Source organism: Adiantum capillus-veneris, chromosome 28 (assembly GCF_014529385.1).
Source record: "Adiantum capillus-veneris isolate H3 chromosome 28, ASM1452938v2, whole genome shotgun sequence".
Taxonomy (NCBI): Eukaryota; Viridiplantae; Streptophyta; class Polypodiopsida; order Polypodiales; family Pteridaceae; genus Adiantum; species Adiantum capillus-veneris.
In genome coordinates this window covers 113,019,962-113,044,275 of record NC_140958.1, presented here as the reverse complement: position 1 = coordinate 113,044,275, position 24,314 = coordinate 113,019,962, and positions in this window count along the sequence as shown.

Below are 24,314 nucleotides of genomic sequence, written 5' to 3'. Positions count from 1 at the left end.
TGGGGGTTTCTGAAAATGTTTTAGAACAACCTATTAGTGATGCAGATGTACATGATGTACTTGATGAGGAAAGGGCTGAAAATGAGCAGGCTAGAGGTATGCCAAAATGGCTGGTGCACACATTGCGTGACAGTAAATTGGATGCACCTTTATCTAGTCGTACTCGTTCAGGCTCTCGCCATGCATCTTATGCATCAGATTGTTATGCTTTGGCTGTGTCTAGTTTACATGATGTTGAGGAGCCTCTGTCTTTTGATGAAGCACAGAATTCAGAAAATTGGATTGCTGCCATTAAATCAGAATATGATGCACTTATAGAGAATGACACATGGACTTTATGTGATTTGCCTTCTGGCAAAAAGGCCATTGGTACGAAGTGGGTTTACAAGTTGAAACGCAAGTCGGATGGTGAGATCGATCGCCATAAGGCTCGACTTGTTGCAAAGGGTTATGCACAACAAAAAGGCATAGATTATGAAGAGACTTTTGCTCCCACTTGTCGTATGACTACTGTGCGTTTTCTATGTGCATTGGCAGCTCATTTTGGTTGGGATGTACATCAATCAGACATTGTTACTGCTTTCTTGAATGGTGACATATTTGAGGAAGTTTATGTAACGCAGCCTCGCGGTTTTGTCATAAAAGGACAAGAGGACAAAGTGTGCAAATGTAAGAAGGCTTTGTATGGGTTGAAGCAATCTCCTCGTGCTTGGTATGAGAAAGCTGACACTCATTTGGTTAAACGAGGCTTTCGTAACAGTCCAACAGAAAGCACATTGTATGTAAAGCGTGAGGATGATGTATTTCTCATTGTGGTTCTTTATGTTGATGATTTGCTGATCACTGGACCAAATGAGAGACATATTGCTGACTTTAAGGCTGATTTGAATGCTACTTTCAAGATGAAAGATTTGGGGCTGTTGCATCATTACTTGGGTATACAGTTTAAGCAGTGTGATGGTGGTATTGCCTTGTGTCAGAAAAGTTACATAGAGACATTGCTATGTAAGTTTGGACTTGAGGATTGCAAACCTATTGCCACTCCCATGGAAACAGGTTTGAAGTTGAGTCTACATGATGCTGGCGATCCTGCTGATGTCACTCTTTACCAAACTGCTGTTGGCTGCCTCATTTATGTATGCAACACGAGGCCAGATATTCAGTTTGCAGTCTCGCAGGTCAGCAGATTTATGCATAGCCCAGGGTCTAAGCATTGGCAGGCTGTCAAGAGGATTTTCCGCTACCTTAGTGGCACTTTACATCTTGGCTTGTTTTATCCCAAGGGGGGATCATTGCCGCCAGACTTACATGCTTTTTCGGACTCAGATTGGGCTGGTTGTTTTGACACGCGAGTGTCCACAAGTGGTTTTTGTTTCATGCTTGGCAGTTCATGTATATCATGGTTGAGCAAGAAGCAACCTATTGTGGCCACTTCCAGTTGTGAGGCTGAGTACAGGGCAGTCTTCACAGCTACGGTTGAGTGTGTATGGCTCAGACGCCTTATGGCTGACTTGGGTGTTGGACAGGACACTGCCAACACTATCTACACTGACAGTCAGAGCGCATTGGCAGTTGCGAGGAACCCAGTTTTTCTTGCTCGCACAAAGCACATTGAGGTGCATTACCACGATGTCAAGGAGAGGCTCTCAGCAGGAGAGATCAGCTTGGCTTATGTGCCAACACAGGACAACCTTGCAGATCTTTTCACAAAGGCATTGTCTCGTGAGAAGCTTGAAGCTTTCCGCAAAGCTTTGGGCTTACTCCCCTTTGTGGACTGATCCTGTCCTCAGGGCATGGCACTTCCCTTTACTCATGTGCCAGCTCTCGTTCACCGCATCACTCCAGGGGGGATTTGTTACCATATACATGTGGTAGTGATGTGTGTGAACACACTAGGACCACCGGGGCATTTTTTCCCTCTTTAGGAGGTTTTTTCCCCCGTGCATTGTATATACGCCCATCACTCTAGGGCTATCTATCTTTCCATTGCACACTAAGTAACACACTCTCTATTGTGTGCCTTGAGCTTCCTTCGTCTTCTCCAAGCTGTGTGTGTTTCTCTGCAACCCTAATTCCAACAAATAGGTTTGAAATTGAGTCTTCATGATGCTGATGATCCTGTCGATGTCACTCTTTACCAAGCTGTTGTTGGATGCCTTATATATATATGCAACATGAGGCCGAACATTCGATTTGTAGTCTCACAGGTCAATAGATTTATGCATAGCCCAGGGTCTAAGCATTGGCAGGTTGTCAAGCAAATCTTTTACTACTTGAGTGGCACTTTACATCTTGGGTTGTTTTATACCAAGGGGGGATCATGTGTTGGACAGGACACTGCCAACATCATCTACACTGACAGTCGGAGTGCATTGGCAGCAGCTGCAAGGAACCCAGTTTTTCATGCTCGCACAAAGCACGTTGAGGTGCATTACCACTATGTTAGGGAGAGGCTCTCAATAGGAGAGATCATCTTTGCTTATGTGCCAACAGAGGACAACCTTGCATATCTTTTCACAAAGGCATTACTTGTGAGAAGTTCGAAGCTTTTTGCAAAGCTTTGGGCTTACTCTCCTTTGTGGACTGATCATGTCCTCAGGGCATGACACTTCCCTATACTCTATGTGCCAGCTCTTGTTCACCGTATCACTCCCAAGGGGGATCTGTTACCATATTCATGTGGTAGTGATGTGTGTGAATACACTTAGGACCATCGGGACATTTTTTCCCTCGGTAGGAGGTTTTTCCTTCATGCATTATATATATGCACATCACTCTAGGGCTGCCTTATCTTTCTGTTGCACACTAAGTAAAACAATCTCTATTGTGTGCCTTGAGCTTCCTTTGTCTTCTCAAAGCTGTGTATGTTTCCTTGCAACCCTATTTCCAACAAAAATCACAAATCTGCATACCTGGTGACGCATATACACACATGATCCACAACAAGACTCATTGAAGAGAAATAGAGAGTGAGAGAAGACATGAGAGCACGTGCATTTGCACCTCCTAGAGCAGAGTGCTACACCGGCACGGTGAGAGAGGAGAGGGAAGAGGAGAGAAAAAGGACACAGACACTAGGTGCAATCTTGCCCCATGTAAGAGTTAGCATCTTGCACGTATTTTATTTATAGGTTTCTTGAATGCTCAAATGAAAACTAATTGTCTACCCTCATAAATTTCAAGTCCAATTCCATAAACACTGTCGCGACAAGAAATCGGCATAGAGCAGCTCCAAATCCAAATTCAAATCTCTTCCATTATATACTTGAGGAACAAAATCATACTGGTGACAGTGGTGACCAGTCACTACTGCATGATTTTATGATTGGAATTGCCTAAATTGGCGAATCAATACCAATGAGATGTGTTATCTAAATCGACGATTTTGCACTTGTGCTGCCTAAACCGACAAATCCGCACTTAGTATTATTTAAATTAGTGAATCTCATATTTGTTGGTGTGTTGCCTAAATCAACGAATCTACACAGTTAATTGGTGTTGCCTAAATTGGCCAATCTACACCATGATGAGCATATACACACTGCCTGAATCAGCGAATCGGTGTGCATGTGACCAATGGACTAGACAAGGCATTAAACAAAAACAAAACATTTACTACCTATTTGACACCTAATTGGAGGATGTAACTATATATGGTAGTGGACATATAAAAAACTGTATGCTTCTCAATGTGCTCGTTCTTGATGGTACACATGCCTTAAGCTTAGAAGGGTAGATAGGCCACATTATATTCTGCATCGCTCTTGTGAATCGTCAAATGCAAAACAATTTTGGTAGACTAAACAAAAGTACAGATGTTAAACCACTTTTAATGTAATTAACAACGAAAATGAGTCATCTATATATGATAAAATGAAGAAAAATTTCATAAATTTATAAGTACCATAAAATATATGCCCTACAGATGTGTTTCATAGCATTTTATGAAGGAGTCGTGAAAAAACTATGTAGCGTAGGTCATCATCAATTTGGAATTGCAAGGAAAGGTCACAAAATCAAGCTTATAATGGGGGATATTTGAAGATATTATCAATTAGAAGTTTCTACTTGTCCAAATCAAAAGCATAAACCAACTATAAACATAGTATCTATCAAGGTTGCAAAAAGGAAAGAAATAGTCCTTAATAATGTCTTTAACAACAACAAATGCACCTCCTAGAGTAGAGTGCTACACAAGCATAGTGAGATAGGAGAGGGGAGAGAAGAGAAGATGAACACAGACACTGGACACAATCTGCCCCGTGCAAGAGTAAGCATGTTCCTCTTGCACGTATTTATTTATAGATTTCTTGGATGCTAAAAATGAATACAATTTTCTTACCCAACATACAATGACCATAGCTCATAAAGAGACCTTTAATGAAATGTCCATAAATTTGCTATCCTTTCTCATAATCCATTGACTTGTAAGACCAAGGGCAAACCCAGGGGGGTCATGGACCCAGGCCAAGGGTCAGATGCTAGATGTGGATAGGGGATTCTACATATGGATGGCCAATGGATTATATAAAGGGTGGTAGGGCGGAGAATCCTCAAGGCAGTTCCCATGGGTCTCACACTGGTATCAGAGCTCTAAGGTGTGGTCTCTCTCTAGGCTTGCAAGGCAGTTCTCCTTGGTCTCACACTGGTATCATAGCTCTAAGGGTGTGGTCTCTCTCTAGGCGTGCATGCTCATGCAAAGATGGTGGAGAAGAGCCGCGGGAGTGGTTGCTTAGCAGGGTGAAGGAGGACCTTCGAAGACCAATCGCGTGTGTAGGCCCGCTTACCAGGGGGAGGGAAAGGTATTTGACCCTCATCAAATCTCTCTCTCTCTCTTTGCGTTTGTAGTAGTCTCGGGGCTTCTTTTGATCACAAGCGGCTCATCTGGTGAGCAACACCGTGAGCAAGGCGAGTGTTTTTCACCTTTTGTTGTGGTCCGTCATTGTTGGAGGTGGCAGGCGAGTGTTTTTCACCTTTTGTTGTGGTTCGTCATTGCTGGAGGTGGCAGGCGATGTGGTTATTCACTTGGGCGCCTAACATGCTTTAGGGTTGGTTACTTCACTATGGTTAATTCACTACAAAGGAAGGGTGCCCATGGCCATTTCCCCCCTCCCAATCTCTCTCCTATCCTCGACTATGAAGCCAAAGAGTGAATGGACAAGAGCAACCTGCAGCAAGTTTTTGCAAGTTTATTTGGAACGCCATGCAAGGTATCAACAAGGCTGACACCAACGGATTATGGCAACTATGAAAAAAATTCTACATAAATTTATGTGAGTTTTTGATATCAAATCCTTCTCAGTATCCATGTAAATTGCACAAGGGTTATTTCCTTTTGAGGGGATCCACAACAAGCTTGGAGAAGTTGTTGCAAGGAGGATTGTAGCATGATTTAGAATATATCAAAGCAAAAGAGGAAAGGATCATCTATGCTACAAATTCACGAGAAGTGGGCATAGCATATTCCACGAACACATGGGGAGTGTCCAAGGGATCGTGATGAGCTATGTTTGAGTGCACATGTTGATTAAAGTTGTATGTTCAAGTTGGGCAAAGTGCAACTTCTTGGAAGAATTATACAAGCCAACGGTCTGCAACAGTTGGGATTTCTTGGGACAAAAGGTAAGTATCCCAATAGGGTTCCAAATTTTGCATTGGATTAAGGTTTCCAGGTGAAACATGCATGTCATTAAATATCTAATATCTAACCAACCCAAATGATTTTCTCATATTAAACTGATCATTTAATATGGGATAATACCCGGGAACAAGGGTTAGAATACAGACATGTGCTTACGGATCTATCTCAACACGGGGCCAATGGTAAAGGGGCCTAAATGAGAGATGGTCTGTCAAATAGCAAGGTTAACTATTGAAGCTTAAAAGACCTTAGGGTTAGCTTCATTAAAGACCTTCAATGGTTAGTGTTAAAAGTCCTTTGACCTTAAGCAAGCTAGGGCTGATGGGAACCTGACCTAAACCTAAGCAAGCTAGGGATGTGCTTGAGGTGGGAACCTTAAGCAAGCTAGGGTTGTGCTTGAGGTGGGAACCCGATCTAAACTTAAGCAAGCTAGGGCTGTGCTTGAGGTGGGAACCCAACCTAAAATTAAACAAGCTAGGGCTGTGCTTGAGGTGGGAGCTCCACCTGAGGTGCTTGTCATGCTTGATGACTGAGGTACTTCTAACATTTAATGAGGAAGTTTCTTGAGAAGCTTCCTATGCATGGGGGGTAAGATGCTTGAGTCAAAAAGAGAACTCGCACACTTAATGAGGAAGTTGCTTGAGAAACTTCCTATGCATAAAAATCTCAAAGTTAGGGGAATTCTAAAAGAGCACATGGGACACATTTCAGACTCTCACTAAGCTTAACCACATGGTGTGCTTGAATGCTATTGGTTGGGCTAAAGAGGGGGCCAATGAGCTTCTACTTCCATCTAACAATTATCTCGATATTTTCAAGCTCTCTCTCTCTAAGGGGTAAGGAGGACACTTGTCAAAAGACTACCCATGTACTTGACTGCATGATGCATGTGATTGGCTAGGGGGAGAGGGGTCCAATGAGCTTGCAACATGCAAAAAGGTCAACGCTTGCCCAAAGCAAGGAGAGGGGGTGCTAGGGGGATATACTCCACACACACACACACACTCATTTTCAAGGCCATTCCCACTTGGTGAAAGTTGAGGAACACCACTTCCTTCTCCAAGCTTGTGAGAGTGAAAGCCTACACCAACACTCTTGGCTATGTAATGCAAATCCAACCAAGAGTGAAAGCCTACACCAACACTCTTGGATATAGAATGCAAATCCAACCAAGAGTCATGCTTCAATGCTTAAGCTTGCCATCTTCATTACTATGCTATTATGTATGCTAGCAAGAAGAGTAATGATAAGTGAGAAACTATTTCCTTCTCCTATGTAAAGTTTCTCCTTCCTCTTCCCTATCCTCATTCCCCGCTAGCTCTCTCCACCTTTGAAGGTGTTTGAGGCCTTGGGATTGAAGCTTGGGATAGTTAATGTTTTCTTGAAGTTTATGTTATGCTTGTGATGCATGAAGCTTTCCATCTTTATTGCATCACCTAGGTTACAAGGAACACAAAGATTGTATTGTACCAAGTCTCTCTTGATGGGAGAAACTATAATACAAATGCCTATTGGAGGGGGGACCAGCTCCATATGAATCCGGTCCTCAACTATTGTCACGTTCTCTAAACTCTCTCTCTTGCAAAAGTATTGTTCCTGCCAAGTTAACTAAGTACCATGTTGCTACCATCAATTAAGTTCAATTGCTATGCTCACAAAGAATCTCTCAAAAGTGCTTCACCTAATTTCCTAATTCCGCTACTCTCAAAGTTCATAGTCAATTTCCATTACATTGGTATCAGAGCATTTGGTTTCTCTTTTCTTGCTTAAGAAGAGAGGTCCTTAAGTAGCCTATTAATGGTTGTTTTTGTTAATTATATTAGGGTAAGTGGGACTTGGGATCTATTATCGGTTTTGTTGAGCCCACTATGTGGGATATGGTGCACACCTTGGGAGCTTTGGTCTTAATAATGGAGTCTTCTTAGACTTGCCTACGGTTTTACCATTATTGATCCATAAGAAGTCCAAAAGGAGCTATCCCTCGACAACTTCGCTATGTTAGACTCACTCCACTACTCTCTATAATTAACCAATTCGAGCCGTGGTTGTAGATACTTAAAGTGTCTTTTTTCAAAGGCTAAGAGGAGTAGCAACTAACGTTTTGAATTGCCAAAGTATACACTAAGTAAACACATAAGTTTAATTAGCATGGCTGACAATAATTAAGAGAGGAGAATGAACATTGATAACTTTGATTTTGCACATGAAGGTGCCAATGATGATGCCCCCATGTTTGTTAATTATCTTGTCACTAGGTTGCAACAAGCTATGGGCAACCCCACTTTGCAAGCCGAAGTTACTCAGGAACTTCGTGCTTATGGGATTTCCTTTCCTCTCCAAGAGGAGAGAGAGCTTACAAGGGCTCTTGAAGAGACCCCCAAAAGAATAATCTCTCCCATATGAGAGGAGGAATCCAAAAATCAAGAAAGCAATGAATCCCTAAATTCCTCCGAAGATGTGGCTCCACAAAGAAGGAGGACAAAAAATTGCCAACTCCTCCCAAGAGGAAACGATTAACCCATACTCCTTCTTTTCGTCACTCCAAAAGGGAAGAGAGGAAACCAAGGAAGAAAAGGGCAAGATAGAGGTCACCCTCTTCTCCTTCTTCTTCACCTTCCTCCTCTACCGATGAAAGCTATGGCTATTCTCATAGAGAATATAAGAGGGGAGGACATCGCAAATCTTACCCTGCATGGTGAAGGTCACAAAAGCTCAAGAAGTTCAAAGAGGGAGGAAAGAGTATCTCTTTTCTCACCTATGATGGCACCTTTGGTGCTACCAACAAAGTATTGGCCTTCATCCAACAATTTGATGCGGCCTTTGGAGACGAGGGCTTCACGGAGTCGTCCAAGCTACACCATGGAAAACTCTACGAGTTTCCATCATAAAGCAATTCCTTGCAAGTGATGCATATGACAAAGTGCTTACCAAATGGCGGAGTTTAAGGCTTCTCTCTCATGAGTCTATCCACAAATATGTGGACAAGTTTTGGGATTTACATCTCAAGGCTATTGTCTTTCAAAGTATAGACCTTTGCTAAGCAAAAATAACAACTCTATGCGGGATTACCTGAAGAGATGGCCGAGTATGTCAACTCTCAACCGCCTGACTCTATCAGCGAAGTAATCCACCATACCATGGTTGCTTCACGCATCAATTTCCAACAAGGGGTTAGACGGAATGTCAAACCCATGGAAAATAAAGACAAAAGTGATGCAAAGGGAAAAATTAATGCCCAAAATTTTTCCCACGGCCATTCCAACAACAACAACAACAATCGGTCCAAGGAGAAAGTAGTTTACAAAGGTAAAAATAAACTCTCTCCTGAAGAGCTTGAAACTTTTCGCAAGGATCACAAATGTTTTAAGTGTGGAAAGCAAGGACATGGCTATCGTTCTTGCCCCAAAAGAAATGCTCGCAATGAGACTCCTAGAGCTTCCACTATTGAACCTCCAAAAGAGGATACTCATTGCAAACGATCACCTCTCTCCTATGCTTGGGGAAAGGTAAGGGAGCATGATGCCTTCATCTTGTTTGACCCTGGTTCTACTCTCAACTTCATATCAATGGAGTTGGCCACCAAGTTGGGCATTCAAGATTTTGAGATGGGAGATGTTGTAACTGCCGATGCCGCTCTCAAGGGACAAGCAAGCCTCCATTACTCCCTTGATTGGGAAGTTGAGGCTTCATGTCCAAATCTATGTCAACAAAGAAGAATTCTTTATCTCTCCTCTCCAACATGAGGATGCTATCCTAGGGGTACCATGGTTCAACCGCATGGCTGTCAACATGAAGTTCCCTGAAAGGAGAATCTACTTCTCCTACAGGGGAAAGAATATGTATATAGATGCTAATGAGTCTGGTCGTACTATACCACTTGTAAATCCTCTCGCCCTTGATAAATCAATGAAAAGCTCAGTTTCTGTGTACATGATTTTTGTCAAAGAATCCCTAAAAGGTCCTGATGTCTCATCAAAGGTGAATGATAGGAATCAAGAACAATTAGACTTGTTTAACTTTCTAAAAGGATTCTAAGATGTGTTCATTGATGATATCCCTATGAACTTACCTCCAAAACGAGGGGATGATGACCATCGAATCGAACTCCTATCAGGAAGCTCACCGCCTAACAAACCTCCCTATCGAATTTCACAACATCAACAAGAGGAGATCATGAGGTAAGTGCAAGAATTGGTAGACAAGGAATGGTGAGGCCTAGCTCCTCTCCCTGTTGCTCTCCAGCCCTTTTAGTACAAAAGAAAGATGGTACATACCGCATGTGTGTGGACTATCGTGCACTAAACCATATCACTATCAAAAATAGATTTCCCGTAGCTCAGGTAGAAGATCTGTTTGATAAGCTACAAGGCTCTACCTACTTCAGTAGGATTGACCTTAAAAGTGACTACCATCAAGTAAGGATAGTGAATGAAGATATCCTAAAGACCACGTTTCGTACAACGTTTGGCCTTTGTGAATATCTAGTCATGCCTTTTGGCTTGACTAATACACCAGGTACATTCAATCGATTAATGGAGAAAAAATTTAGACCCTACCGCAAATTCACTGGAGTGTTCTTTGATGATATCATCATCTACTCCAATTCCTTGGAGGAACGCAAGCAACATCTCCAAGTGATTTTTCAAGCATTAAGGGAGAATAAACTTTTTCTCAATCAAAAGAAAAGCGAGTTTTTCCTTCAAGAGATTCAATACTTAAGTCATATTATCTCTCGAGATGGTATCCGTATGGATCCATCAAAGTTAGAGGTAATAAAAGCATGGCCTAATCCAAGGCATCTACATGAGCTAAGAAGCTTTATTGGTATGTGTGCATACTATAGACGCTTCATAGCAAAATTCTCTCAAATAGCAGGACCATTACATGACTTAACAAAGGAAAACGTTAAGTATTCATCGACTGCTAAGGAGCAAAGTGATTTTGACAAGCTCAAAGAGAAGCTTACCTCCCAACCAGTTCTTATGCTTCCAAGTCTCTCAAAGCCATTTGAGGTCCAATGTGATGCTTGTGGTGACTGCCTTGGAGCAGTCTTGCTTCAAGAAGGGCATGCCATAGCATATGAGAGTCAAAGGGTCAACACGGATGAACGGGTCTTAGGCATTTATGAGAAAGAGCTGTTAGTTGTTCTACATGCCCTAGACACATGGAAGCACTATCTATTGGGGACTCCATTCATTTTATGAACATACCATCAAAGTCTCAAGTACTTCATGACGCTGATAGCCGTTTTTCGGCTTTCCATAATTGCCATAGTAAGCTACCTCACCCTATCAAATCACTCAAACATTTTGGTTATCCCTACCATTTCACTGTACATAGGCGTGTGTGAGTTAGGGGACTTTTCCCATATCTTCTTAAAAACCCTCAATTAGGTAGTCACTGGGCTAGTTGAGCCAAAAATATATAAAAATATAAAAAATATAAGTATATTATGGCCCATTTGTGTGTAAATATTTCATTGTATATAGGGCCTAAATAAAAGGATTTTTCATAATTATTTTGGTATTTATTTAAATATTTCTATCTATGGTGTGTTATTTATGCTATGTACATTGACTCACCATTACCATATTTTTTCTTACCATCTTGCATACTCTTTATTCCATATAAAAATAATTTGATGCAAGCTTCTCTTATTTTTGGTGTAACTCCATCCCAACAAAAATCCAAAAAAAACTAGTTTTATTTATGTGTATATTTTTTCACTATTGTGATTTTTCCTCCCCTCAATATTTGATTTTCTTAGTTGTACTATTCACTTATATCATGATCTCAACAATATCTTCAATTTTAGACCTACCAAATAAGGTCAAGGGTATGTGGCATGCATGCATGCACCATGGGGAGCTCACTCTTGGAGGTATTCAAAAGAATTATCCAAAGAAGGACCTCACAAGGACCTTGTGCAGTGGAACAAACAGTCGGTTTTGCTGAATTTTTAAAGATCACATGCTCCCCGAATTTGAAAAGGTGATACAAACAAAAGTTGTAGCTCGTGAGCTGAACTTTCACCTCAAATTTTTTCATATTTTTTTGAGCTACGAGCTCTGAGCTATGATTTTATTGGTGGACCCCAGTTTGCCCATGCTATGCAGCCACACTCCCTCTTCCACTTTATCATTTTCCTCTTTCACACACACTCCTCCCTCTCCTTCCCACTCCCAAACCTGCAACTCCCATGTCCTAATTCACCCTCTTCACCATTGCCACATCTCTCACACCTCCATAGCCTTCATCCTCCATTTCTACACCCTATGTGTCCCCCTTTCTCTCTACATATATGTCCATATTACCATACTCTCTTCAGCTTTGTAAAGAACTTCAAAAAATCAGCAAAAATCCAAGGATAACCTCTGCAAATGAAGGTTTTTATCATGAATTTTCCAAGGTTTGAAGATAACATAGCTTCATCGACACGCGTTACTTCGCCATGCTGACCGCTTCTTCTACCGATGCTGTAAATAGGTGAATGTCAACTTCTCCAAGCTTCAACCTTGCTTTACAAGCTTATCCCTTCTCTAACTTTTCTCATCATATATCTCACCATTTGGTGAATGATTTTGTAAATATTTTGTAGTGATAATTACTAACTACTAACCACTAACCTTATTGTAAAATGCAGCCTCTACTAGAGTAGGCACTCCCCAATTATTCACTCAATCCTCTCCTTTCATCCTCAATAATTCTCTTCCCTTGAGCCCACATCCATGTGACTCAAAGGACAAGAGAGACCCACCCTCATAAAAAAAATAAAAATATGCATAATCTTTTATTCCTTCAAATAAACTTGATTAGGCCTAATCCTAATCGGGGCTTCTAAAACCTATAAATAGAGCCCTTCTCTCCCTTGTAAATGATCACATGATCACACTACACCACACCATTCTCAGCACATAACACACCACTCTTCAAGCCTAGTTGTGTAGAGTGTGTACATTGTGAGTGCTCTATTCCATCACTACACATAGGTGCATGGAAAAGCTTGAAGTTAGTTATGCCATCTAGAGGAGTGGAGTGATTCTATACTCTTCACCACACTTGTAGCCTACTCTTGTGCATAAATAAGATTTATAGTTTTGGGTGCAATTGTATGCTGCAACTACGACTCTTCTCTCCAAATTGACTTGATAAGTTGGCTCATCAGGTGGTTGAAGGTATATTGTCCTTGAAGTTTGTTGTGCCATTTCATGCTTGGTGGTTTGAGGGCTTGTTGAATTGTTTGCCTAAAAGGTAAATTGTAAGAGGGTGCTCGGTGAGAGGGCTCCCGTAACCCTAAGACAATTTGTGTATTGGCAACAAGGTCAAGTTTTGTGTTGTTCCTCTATTTCTCATCAAGCTTTGTGTGCATCTAGTCTTTAAGGCTAAGACTGAGTTGCTCAAGTTGATTTGTGCTCTTTACCTCTCTCTGGCATGGTGAATGTTTGTGTTTGGTGTGTGTGGCTATCTTGCATTCCCCTCTCTTTGTGCGTTTGAGTACAAGGAGATATCACGTGCGTCCTAGTTTGCATGTACAACTAGGTGGTGCCCCTTTTCTTGTTTGGTTTCTGGCTGTGGGTTGTTGTTATCTCTGATTGTGCTTGCCCCAGCCCCAATTGAGCAGCACGGGAGCCTCGAAGGGTGTTTAGAGGCCGCTCTTCTTATTGCCCGCCCCAGACCGCCTCAACGCAAACAAAGCTTTCCGACAAACAAATGAGGTGGGCAAATTTTCTTTCACAATTTAATTTCCACATTGCTCACATTGCTGGTAAGCACAATCAAGTGGCTGATGTCAAAATCTATCCATGGGAATACGGGAATCTGGACAATAGTCGACAGGTTTAGCAAGCAAGCACACTTTATCCCTGTCAAGAAGACTATTAAGGTACACCAAATGGCAACTCTGTTCATATCACAGATTTTCAAACACCATGGATTGCCAGCCTTCATCATGTCAGATAGAGATCCTAGAATGACCAGTAATTTTTGGAAAGGTCTCTTCGAAAATCTAGGTACAAGATTGAATTTCTCTTCGGCCTATCACCCACACACGGATGGCCAAAGTGAGATAGCCAACCTTATGATTCTTGATCTACTAAAGACCTATGTTACAGAAGTAGATCAACGCTCACAATGGGAAAAGTACTTACCTCTTGTAGAGTATGCGTATAATAATACTATCTAGACTTCTATGGGAAAAGCACCTTTTGAAATCATAGAGGGAAGACCTAAAAGTCCCTTGCTACTTAAAAGTACATGGGAAGATCTTCGCTGCCGATGAGTATAGCTGTGACCTGCAAACATCTTTTCAAAAGATTAAGGAGGCTATATGCATCTCCCAACTAAGGCAAAAAGCTGCTACTGCTGACAAGCACAGAAGGGCCTTAACGCTCAAAGAAAATGATTGGGTCTTACTTAAGTTTCCTAAGGCTCGATTGAGGCAAACGATGGGCAAAAATCCTACGAGCCATCAAAAGTATTATGCTAAACTAGCAAAAAGATACTATGGTCCTTTTCAAATTTTGAAGCCAATCAATGAGATGGCTTATCAACTCAAGTTACCTAACCATTGGCTCATACACAATGCTTTTCATGTGAGCCTACTCAAGCCCTACAAAGGAGAGCCTCCAAATGAACCAATTATTGAAGACCCTCCCGAAATCGAAGATCAAGAAGAGGTACTACAACCCGAAGCTATCCTTCGGCATGAAGACAAGGTACTACGACATGGTAAGATTATCCGACGGTATCTTATTAAGTTCAAAAATTATCCTTTTGAAGATGCTAGATGGATGCAAGGAATCCAGCTTAAGGATAGTGTGAACCTTGTCAACGCTTAAAATGCTACATTAGAGTAACCAAATGTACATGTTTCTTTTAAATGATCAATGTTTTTGTCTTATAAGACTAATTCTCTCTTTATTGTGCACAAATTTAAGTAGTATGCATACTAAGAATCATGTTTGGGATGACGATGTCTCTCAAACACCATGTAGAATTTGTCACTCTACTTGGGAGGATGAAATGGACTAAAGAGCAGACATGCTTGTGGCACCTATGTCTCCCAAGCACCAAATGGATTAGTCATCCATCTTGGAATGATGTCATAGGGTAAGAAGGGATCCTCTACCTGCTAAGACAAATTGACTAATGACTATGAATTTATCTCTTTTACCTCATAGTCGAGGACGACTATGATTTCAAGAGAGAGGTAATGTCATTAAATATATGATATCTAACCAACCCAAATGATTTTTTCATATTAAATTGATCATTTAATATGGGATAATACATGGGAACAAGGATTAGAATATAGACATGTGCTTACGGATCTATCTCAACACGGGGCCAATGGTAAAGGGGCCCAAATGAGAGATGGTTTGTCAAAGAGCAAGGTTAACTAATGAAGCTTAAAAGACCGTAGGGTTAGCTTCATTAAAGACCTCCAATGGTTAGTGTTAAAAGTCCTTTGACCTTAAATTAAGCAAGCTAGGGCTGAGCTTGAGGTGGAACCCGACCTAAACTTAAGCAAGCTAGGGTTGTGCTTGAGGTGGGAACCTTAAGCAAGTTAGGGTTGTGCTTGGGAACCCGACCTAAACTTAAGCAAGCTAGGGCTATGATTGAGGTGGGAACCCGACCTAAACTTAAACAAGCTAGAGCTGTGCTTGAGGTGGGAACTCCACCTAAGGTGCTTGTCATGCTTGATGACTAAGGTACTTGAGGTACTTGTCACATTTAATGAGGAAGTTGCTTGAGAAGCTTCCTATGCATGGGGGGTAAGATGCTTGAGTCAAAAAGAGAACCTACACACTTAATGAGGAAGTTGCTTGAGAAACTTCCTATGCATAAAAATCTCAAAGTTAGGGAAATTCTAAAAGAGCACATGGGACACATGTCAGACTCTCACTAAGCTTAACCACATGGTGTGCTTGAATGCTATTGGTTGGGCTAAAGAGGGGTCCAATGAGCTTCTACTTCCATCTAACAAATATCTAGATATTTTCAAGCTCTCTCTCTCTAAGGGGTAAGGAGGACACTTGTCAAAAGACTACCCATGTACTTGACTGCATGCTGCATGTGATTGGTTAGGGGAGAGGGGTCCAATGAGCTTGCAACATGCAGAAAGGTCAACACTCGCCCAAAGCAAGGAGGGGGGGTGCTAGGGGGATATACCACACACACACACACACACTCATTTGCAAGGCCATTCTCACTTGATGAAAGTTGAGGAACACCACCTCCTTCTCCAAGCTTGTGAGAGTGAAAGCCTACACCAACACTCTTGGCTATGGAATGCAAATCCAACAAAGAGTCATGCTTCAATGCTTAAGCTTGCCATCTTCTCCATCTTCATTACTATGCTATTATGTATGCTAGCAAGAAGAGTAATGATAAGTGAGGAACTATTTCCTTCTCCTATGTAATGTTTCTTCTTCCTCTTCCCTATCCTCATTCCACGCTAGCTCTCTCCACCTTTGAAGGTGTTTGAGGCCTTGGGACTGAGGCTTGGGATAGTTAATGCTTTCTTCAAGTTTATGTTATGCTTGTGATGCATGAAGCTTTCCATCTTCATTGCATCACCTAGGTTACAAGGAACACAAAGATTGTATTGTACGAAGTCTCTCTTGATGGGAGAAACTATAATAAAAATGCCTATTGGAGGGGAGACCAGCTCCATATGAATCCGGTCCTCAACTATTGTCAGGTTCTCTAAACTCTCTCTCTTGCAAAAGTATTGTTCATGCCAAGTTAACTAAGTACCATGTTTGTGTTGCCACCATCAATTAAGTTCAACCGCTATGCTCACAAAGAATCTCTCAAAAGTGCTTCACCTAATTTCCTAATTCCGCTACTCTCAAAGTTCATAGGCAATTTCCATTACACATGCATGAATGTTTAACAATGACACTAATACCCAAAGCTGGGCTACAAGGTCGAAACTTACTCTAAATTGTGACGTGCAAAGGCAAGGACGACGGGCAAGGTTTTAATATTTTAAGCGAAATATCTTGTTTCAAAACGGTCCTGAAGGTGGTAACACTTGGTAATGTTATCCAATTGTCGTAAGGAAAGTACATGCAAGGCCTATGACTTGTAAGGTAAAGGTATTCGGTAGGGCCGATCAGTTATGGAAATTCATGAATCCACTAGGCATTTTTCTCTTTGGTTCAGAGCTTTGAATTTGCTAGGTTATGGCTTCTAGACAAAAAAATTTATCTCAATGCACCCCAGTGTTTGAAAGCCAAATCCGGTGAGTTTTCAAGAGTACTTGGCACCGAGTACATGCAAGTAGTATTGGACAGGTACGCTTTGTTTATAAAATTACAGTTATCATTTTTATGCTTCTAGTGTGGAATCGTACTCGACAAGGTCGACAATCATCAAGGTTAATTTTCTTTAACTCTATTTAATATGACAATGCCATAATGCACCATGGTACATCAATTTTCAATAGGGAGCAAGGCTCCGTACAATGATGCTAAGAACCGGGTTGTGTATTGTGTCAAAAAATATCTCTTTGATATGTCCTCTTTGTACTATCAAGAGGAGGGGAGAAGCAAGGCTTCCAAGAGCATAGCTCCATATATATGTATATGCATTGGGTGCATATTCACTCCAAAGCAATTACAGCTTGCCAGAGTGCATGCAAAATAAGCACATGAAGTACATTGAAAGCGCAATCATGTCACAGGATGCTACGACTTTTGATGCCAAGGGAAGTGGTTGCAAAAGCTCGGTAAGTACCTTAAACATAAGTTTCAATTTTGAACTTATTCCATCTTGCAGGATTCTACAATGCCAAATTGCCAAGCAAATGTTGCTTTCATCAAGCGGAGTTTGGCAATCAGATGACATTTGATAGCTAAGCTTTAGGAGCTATCTCTTGTAATATTGGGCAATCTCATGCTCCTTAATAAGCTGCATGATTTCTCAATTCTCTTTTGCTTTAACATTTGTGTGTCAACCCGAGCGCCTGTTAGCTAAGAGCAATCACGCTGAGTTCTGTCTCATCTCCTTGATGAACTTATGCGAAGCAAGGCTTCACTTTGGGGAATTTTGCCTAGAAGCTTCCAAAGTTTGGAATATGCTAGTAGCATACAAACTTGGGAAAACTTGGCAACGTGTCTAAAGGTCGGTATGAACCAAGCCCTGCGGGCATATAAGGTACATTCAACAACTCTAAATTTCTCAGCATACATGGCTACAAGCCACATTCAAGTGAAGGCAACTGCTCTCAAAGGGGCCACAAGGTTAGACAATTTCAAGTTCTACTTGTATTCCTATCTTTCAATTTTCATTTGAATAAGATTCTTTGTTGTGCAAAGAAAAGTGCTATGACAGACTTACCACGATGCAAGGATTCTATTCCGTGCCACAATATTATCCATTGACTTAGGATCAAGGATAATGGCACACAGGTTTGGCAATAACATGATATAAGCTCAACTATAATTGGCAATAACCAACTGTGATGTATGCATGCCAGTACACATCATGAATGGCACGTATGGCATCTGCTCAAATTGTGGAGACCTTCATTTAAGCCAAGGCTTATCACACTATTTTTCTAATATGCATGCATGGTATGCCAGTATTATCCACTAAAGTATGGTTTATACGTCCTCTATAACATCAGCTACTCTGTTCAAAAAGAGTTGAGGCTGGTATATTTGCTTGTGATCGTTGTATGTGACTATAGCGGCGGGCAATTACTATGCACAAAGTGTTGGCCCAGATGATGCTTTATGTGGATAGCAAGTAGGCATGGCCTCTCTATTCAACAAATAATTCATGGAACGTCATTAATAGAATAAGAGAGCCTCAAAACAGAGAGATCCGATTCCTTCATGCTCTAGTTGTGAATATAATTCCAACTTGCAAAGATCTGTTGTTGAATATATAACAGTGATTGTGGCCATAAGAGTGGTCTTTCCAAGGATATGACCTAGCTAATACACAATCACTCCATAGGTGTCGAGGGACATGGATTGATCTCCTCACAATTGTATTTTCAAGAAAAGATGTTTGCAAACTCCAAGGGATAGTGGACAAGTTCAACTTTCCACGTTGATTTCAATCACTATTAGACACGATAGACTATGTTGGTCACTGTTGGCTGCTAGTTTGAGCAATTATCATCTAGAGTCTAACCAAGGGGTTTGACATTCTAGATTTTAGCCAAGGGGTTTGGATTGCAAAGGCAACGTACACCCAGGGTTAGTAGTCAAATACTAGTCAATTTTAATTAATCTTTCAATTAGTGTTACTAGGCCTTTTCATGTGGGAGATTTGATCATGTGCATTTGACTATGGGTAAGTGAACACTATGTTCAACCTCTAGGTACGCATTTGATTTGGTTTATTTTCATTGTTTTGAAGTAGGATGTATAAGCTTCAATCTTTCATCGACTTTGCTCTTTGGAGACTTGACAAGGTCATGTAGGAGCAAATAATTTTGGGTTGTAGTGTCTTAGTCTAGGAACTCATGAGTTCAATTTAGCTGGTGTGGAGCAAAGTTCATGAGGGTCTCTCTCACTTATGTCGTAGAGTGTTTACAATTACCTCCACGCACAAGTACCTCTCATACTTGATGAATGAATGTCATTTTTTTGCACATTCTTATATGAGACATATTCCACATGTGGAGAATATGATTCTTTGAGAGCGACACTGGCACCCGTTATTTCAATTATGTGTCATATCCGTTTATTAGACCATTTTGAGCACGTCATATCAAGAACAATTTCAATGGCCAAAACCTAGTCATACTTGTTAAGGTTACAAGTATAGTTCAACAACTTTAATGGATGATTGTTTAGACATGCATCAAAGTTATGTTCTCTTAATGAACTAGTTGATTTGGTACCTAGATGTGATGGATTTTCACATTCTATTATGCTCCAAATATGTTAGCATGATTTTCACATGGAAAGTATTTCATTCTTTACCCGTGAGCCGTGAGCATAACATTCACCACAAGCATTGGCAAGTACAAATATGGATATGCAGGTTTGGATTTGTTCTTTGCTAAATGCATGCACTAGGTGTTATGGGCCCTAGTGTTTAGCAAAGGCTGATTTGGAGCGGCATGCACATTCATGACATTAGTAGCTTCTCAAGCATTTCACACTATATGTGCAATATCTCCATGAGATTAATTGTAGATCTACCAATCACCAATAGAGGTCATGGCTCGGTTTGGGTGCTTGTAGATCAGCTCACTAAAGTTTACCAAGATCGTTGTTCCTAACATTGCTGATTAACCAACGATGTTGCAAGGAATGTGATACCTGTTTACCAGTCATTTTGGAGGACTATTTGTAAACAATGGGGATATACATCTCAATACTGCAAGTCATCCAGAGAGGATGAGCATATTGCAAGTGTTAATCTTGTGCTGAAGGATATGCTAAGCTCGTACATTAGCACCAAGCAATCCAATTGGAAAGTTTCTCTCTAGTTGGAGTTTGCTTCCCATGAGGCAAAGCATGTTGCGAGACTAAGTTTAGTACCTTCATGCTTATATTAGGCTCGTTTAGCATGCTCAAGTAAGTTCTAAATGGACTCTATATGCTATGTTACCAGACATGGGCCGGTTACACAAGACAACTGCAAAGGGACAACAATGTGGAAAATCAAGATGCTCTTCTTGATTTCATTGAACCTCCTACTAAACCGTGTTCCAGTCAAATGGACAGCTGCATACATGAAGGATGCCTTTGCAGAAAACATTGGTCTTCTTAAGTTTCCCACCTTTGTTTTTTAGGACAAAAACACTTCTCCAAGGGGGGAGTAATGTAAGGCCAAGGGCAAACCTAGGGGGATCATGGACCCTGGCCAAGGGCCAGCTGCTAGATGTAGACATGGAATCCTAGATACGGATGGCCAAGGGCTTAGATAATGGGTGGTAGGGCGGAGAATCCTCAAGGCAGTTCCCTTGGGTCTCACATGATGGCTTACACTTTTTTCACTGTCAACTACAATAAATAAATATATTTCCATTTTCATTACAGAAAGCACCACACTTAAAAAGATAAGAGCATGGGCCTTACCTAACACTACTCGGAGATCAACATGATGAGCAAGGGGCTAGCCAAGGCTGCAACCATATGCAAAGAGCAAGAACCTTACAAAGTAGACGCTCCATGACTGACACAAGACCATAAACTCGATGTGAGCACTCAATCATGAAGTCTTCATAACCCTAACTTACCCTTGAATGCAATCCGACTACCCAACGAAAACATGACACTGAGACCCATCCAATCAAACTAAGATTATTTCTCACCACTCATGGACAATGAAAGGAAACCTGGTCTTTATCTTCTTCGATATTTTTAAATACCCTTTCCTTTTTCATTAGCAAAAATGGGAGGCATCACTAAGGTCTTACCCCTTTGGGGCATGCCAAAAACACTGAGGTGTGGATGGTTCCCGGCAATTGAAGGGTTCTTGAGGTAAGTATGAAAAAAAGAAACCTTATGGGTTTACTGGAAATTTGTAAAGCTTGTGTAATGTTTTCTTTATAGAATATAGATGATGAAAAAAAGCAAGTACTTTCCTAAGAAATTTGGCGCACAAGTGATGGGCGCACCATCTGCATGCGGGGGGGGGAGGGTATTTTATGGTGGGTGAATGGCATGCAATGCATGCATATCGTCCCCCTTTTTTTCATGGCTTTGATGACCATGCTATGAAGGATTGTGGCTTTGACCAATGGCTGCATGTAAATGAGCGGTGGGAGGTCAGTGTAAGTGGGTGTTGTGATACCTATCGGTAGGAGAGATGTCATGAGTGCGAGGTGTTTGCGATAGAGGACGTCGCCATCGTGGGGGTTGGTAGGGTATTATTGGCGGGTGGGAGCTATCGACAGTCACATGTATGGTGTGGGACTATCCGTTGGTGATCGTAGGCACATGGTACGATTGAGGAGGTTGTTAATGAGAGCTGGGTCATGCTCTGCAAGGGTTTGTGTGGGTTTACGCATGTCTGATTTTGCAGGTGCTCGTTCGCCTTGGTTGCATCTCAAGTTGCATTTTGAATTGTTTAATTCCCTAAGTGATTATTCGTTGCAAAAGTCAAAGCCTTAGTGTTTATTGGAAGTGGTTCCCATGGGACAGTAGTCTCTTGGGGATATATCCCCTTGGCAGTTGAACCTTTGAAATCTCTTTGGCATGGTCGTATGATGCAAAAACTTTGCCTGTTCCTTCTTGTGCTCTTCTTATAAAAAAAAGAACTTATTCGAGTTTATCAAAAACATAAATGGAAAAAATATATGAATACAATCTTGCTTCCTACTTATTACCTCTTATTCTATGCACTCTATGATATGCATATTATGCGAGATCAATTGTATGCTATTTTTTACTAATCACTTGCCATGCTTGCTAATCACAATTAACTTTTATGATCACATCCAATTTGCAATCGATTCAAAGCACCGTATATTACACAAAATGCACATAAATCTCTATATCATGAATGAAAGAGTTAAGGTAACTTAGCTCAAGTCGTCGTAACTCCCTTTCTCCCTGATTTCATGCGGAATCTTTGCAAACTTTGTGATTCCAAGAGCATTCACCAAGCTCAGATACCATTTGTTGTAGGTGGATGCTATGGTAGCCTTGCCAAATCTATATGTATTCTATAACAACAGTCGGAGTGGACTTTACACGTGTCGAAAAATGCAAGTGGAAGGCTACACTCCAAAAAGGAATTAGCCATCGTCCGTCAGTTCTCCAGCCGCCGCCGGCCCCCGTTTAATGATCGGAGCCCACAAGATTTAAAAAGCTTCCCCGCTCCAGTGAGTTCTAGCCATGATAATAGCTCCCTCGTGGCCTGGCCTCCACAACCTTATCGTCTGCACTTTGACGAGAGAGAGAGAGAGAGAGAGAGAGAGAGAGAGAGAGAGAGAGAGAGAGAGAGAGAGAGAGAGAGAGGGAGAGCACATGGACTGGGGACTTTGATTGAACCATCTTGACTGCTCGAAATGAGGAGGTGTTAGGTGTTTAGAGCAACAGCCAAAGATAGGTTGCGGCGCTGGTGCTTGCAAACCGTGTTGCTCGCGTCACTACCATCGAACGACTGCCTATCTTTGACTTGGAGAGGGAGAGAACGCCATGAATGGAATAGAGCTGTAGGAGCTGGGTGGTTTGAGCAACATCCAAAGAGAGGTTGCGGCGCAGGTGCTTGCAAATCGTGTTGCTTGCGTCACTGCCATTGAACGGCTACCTGTCTTTGACTTGGAGAGAGAGAGAGAGCGTCGGGATTGGGGACAGAGCTGTAGGAGTAGAGGCTGGGGGAGAAGCGGTGGCAGGGGTCGGGATGGCAAGAGGGGGGGAAGGGGTAGGCAGCGAGGCAACGAGAGGAGGGGTGGCGTTTCTACAACAGGCAAGGGTGGGGGGTCATGGCATCTCTACAAGAGGCCGGGGGGCAGAGGCTGCGAGACAGGAGGGGGTATGGCCACAACCGTAGGAGGAGGGACATACTCTCATTCTGCAGCCAGAGAGAGAGGAAGAGAGAGAGAGAGAGAGAGAGAGAGAGAGAGAGAGAGAGAGAGAGAGAGAGAGAGAGAGAGAGAGAGAGAGAGAGAGAGAGAGAGAGAGAGAGAGAGAGAGAGAGAGAGAGAGAGAGAGAGAGAGAGAGAGCACTACTTCTCAGCCAGCGCATTGTTTGTTTGTTTGTGTGTGTGTGTGTGTTTGAGAGAGAGAGAGAGAGAGAGAGAGAGAGAGAATAGGCAGCAATGCATCGCTCATTGCAGGTGTAAAAGGTAGCAACGCGCACGCTCTCGACAGACAAGTCAACTACCAACCAAAGCAACCAGGTAAGTTATATTTCATCTTTGGTTTAATTATTGAAATGTGTCTTTGGTTTTTTTTCATTCAGAGAGAGAGAGAGAGAGAGAGAGAGAGAGAGAGAGAGAGAGAGAGAGAGAGAGAGAGAGAGAGAGAGAGAGAGAGAGAGAGAGAGAGAGAGAGAGAGAGAGAGAAAGAGAGATGAAGTGATATATTAATGAGCTACAATTAACCTGGTAAATCTAATACCGTGTCTGCGTAGAACAAAAAGTCACCCTAAAATGAATCTAGGGTTGCTACTAGCAGAAAAACAAAGAGAATGCAAACCTACACTATGGTGAATCTGTGTGTGAGAGAGAAATGAAATGATATATTAATGTGTTATGAAGTGCTAAATATGATACCATGCGTGCGTATAACAACGAGAGATCCTAAACTGAATCTAGGGTAAATCTGATACATTGTCTGTGGTATAACAAAAAGAAACCCTAAAAGAATCTAGGGTTGCTACTAACAAGAATTATGTGGGGTGTGTATCATCCAAAAGAGAGATTATAAAAACCAAAGAGAGAGCAGCCTGAGTACATTATAATGAATTTGATACCATGTATAGCTGTGTGGGGTATGTGTGATCACCTACTGCATGGGTGTCTAGTGCAACATAACCGTTACATATTGGTAAAACTGATACCATGTCTGCGCTTAAAAAAAGGAGATGCTATTATAATGTAGGGTAGCTACTTATTGGAACTATGTGGGGTGTGTGTCATTACTGGTACAATGTGTGTTCTTTACAATATAATTGAGGCCAAACTGTTACAATTTGGTGAATCTGATACCATGTTTGCGTATAACAAAAAGAGACCTTAAAATGAATCTAG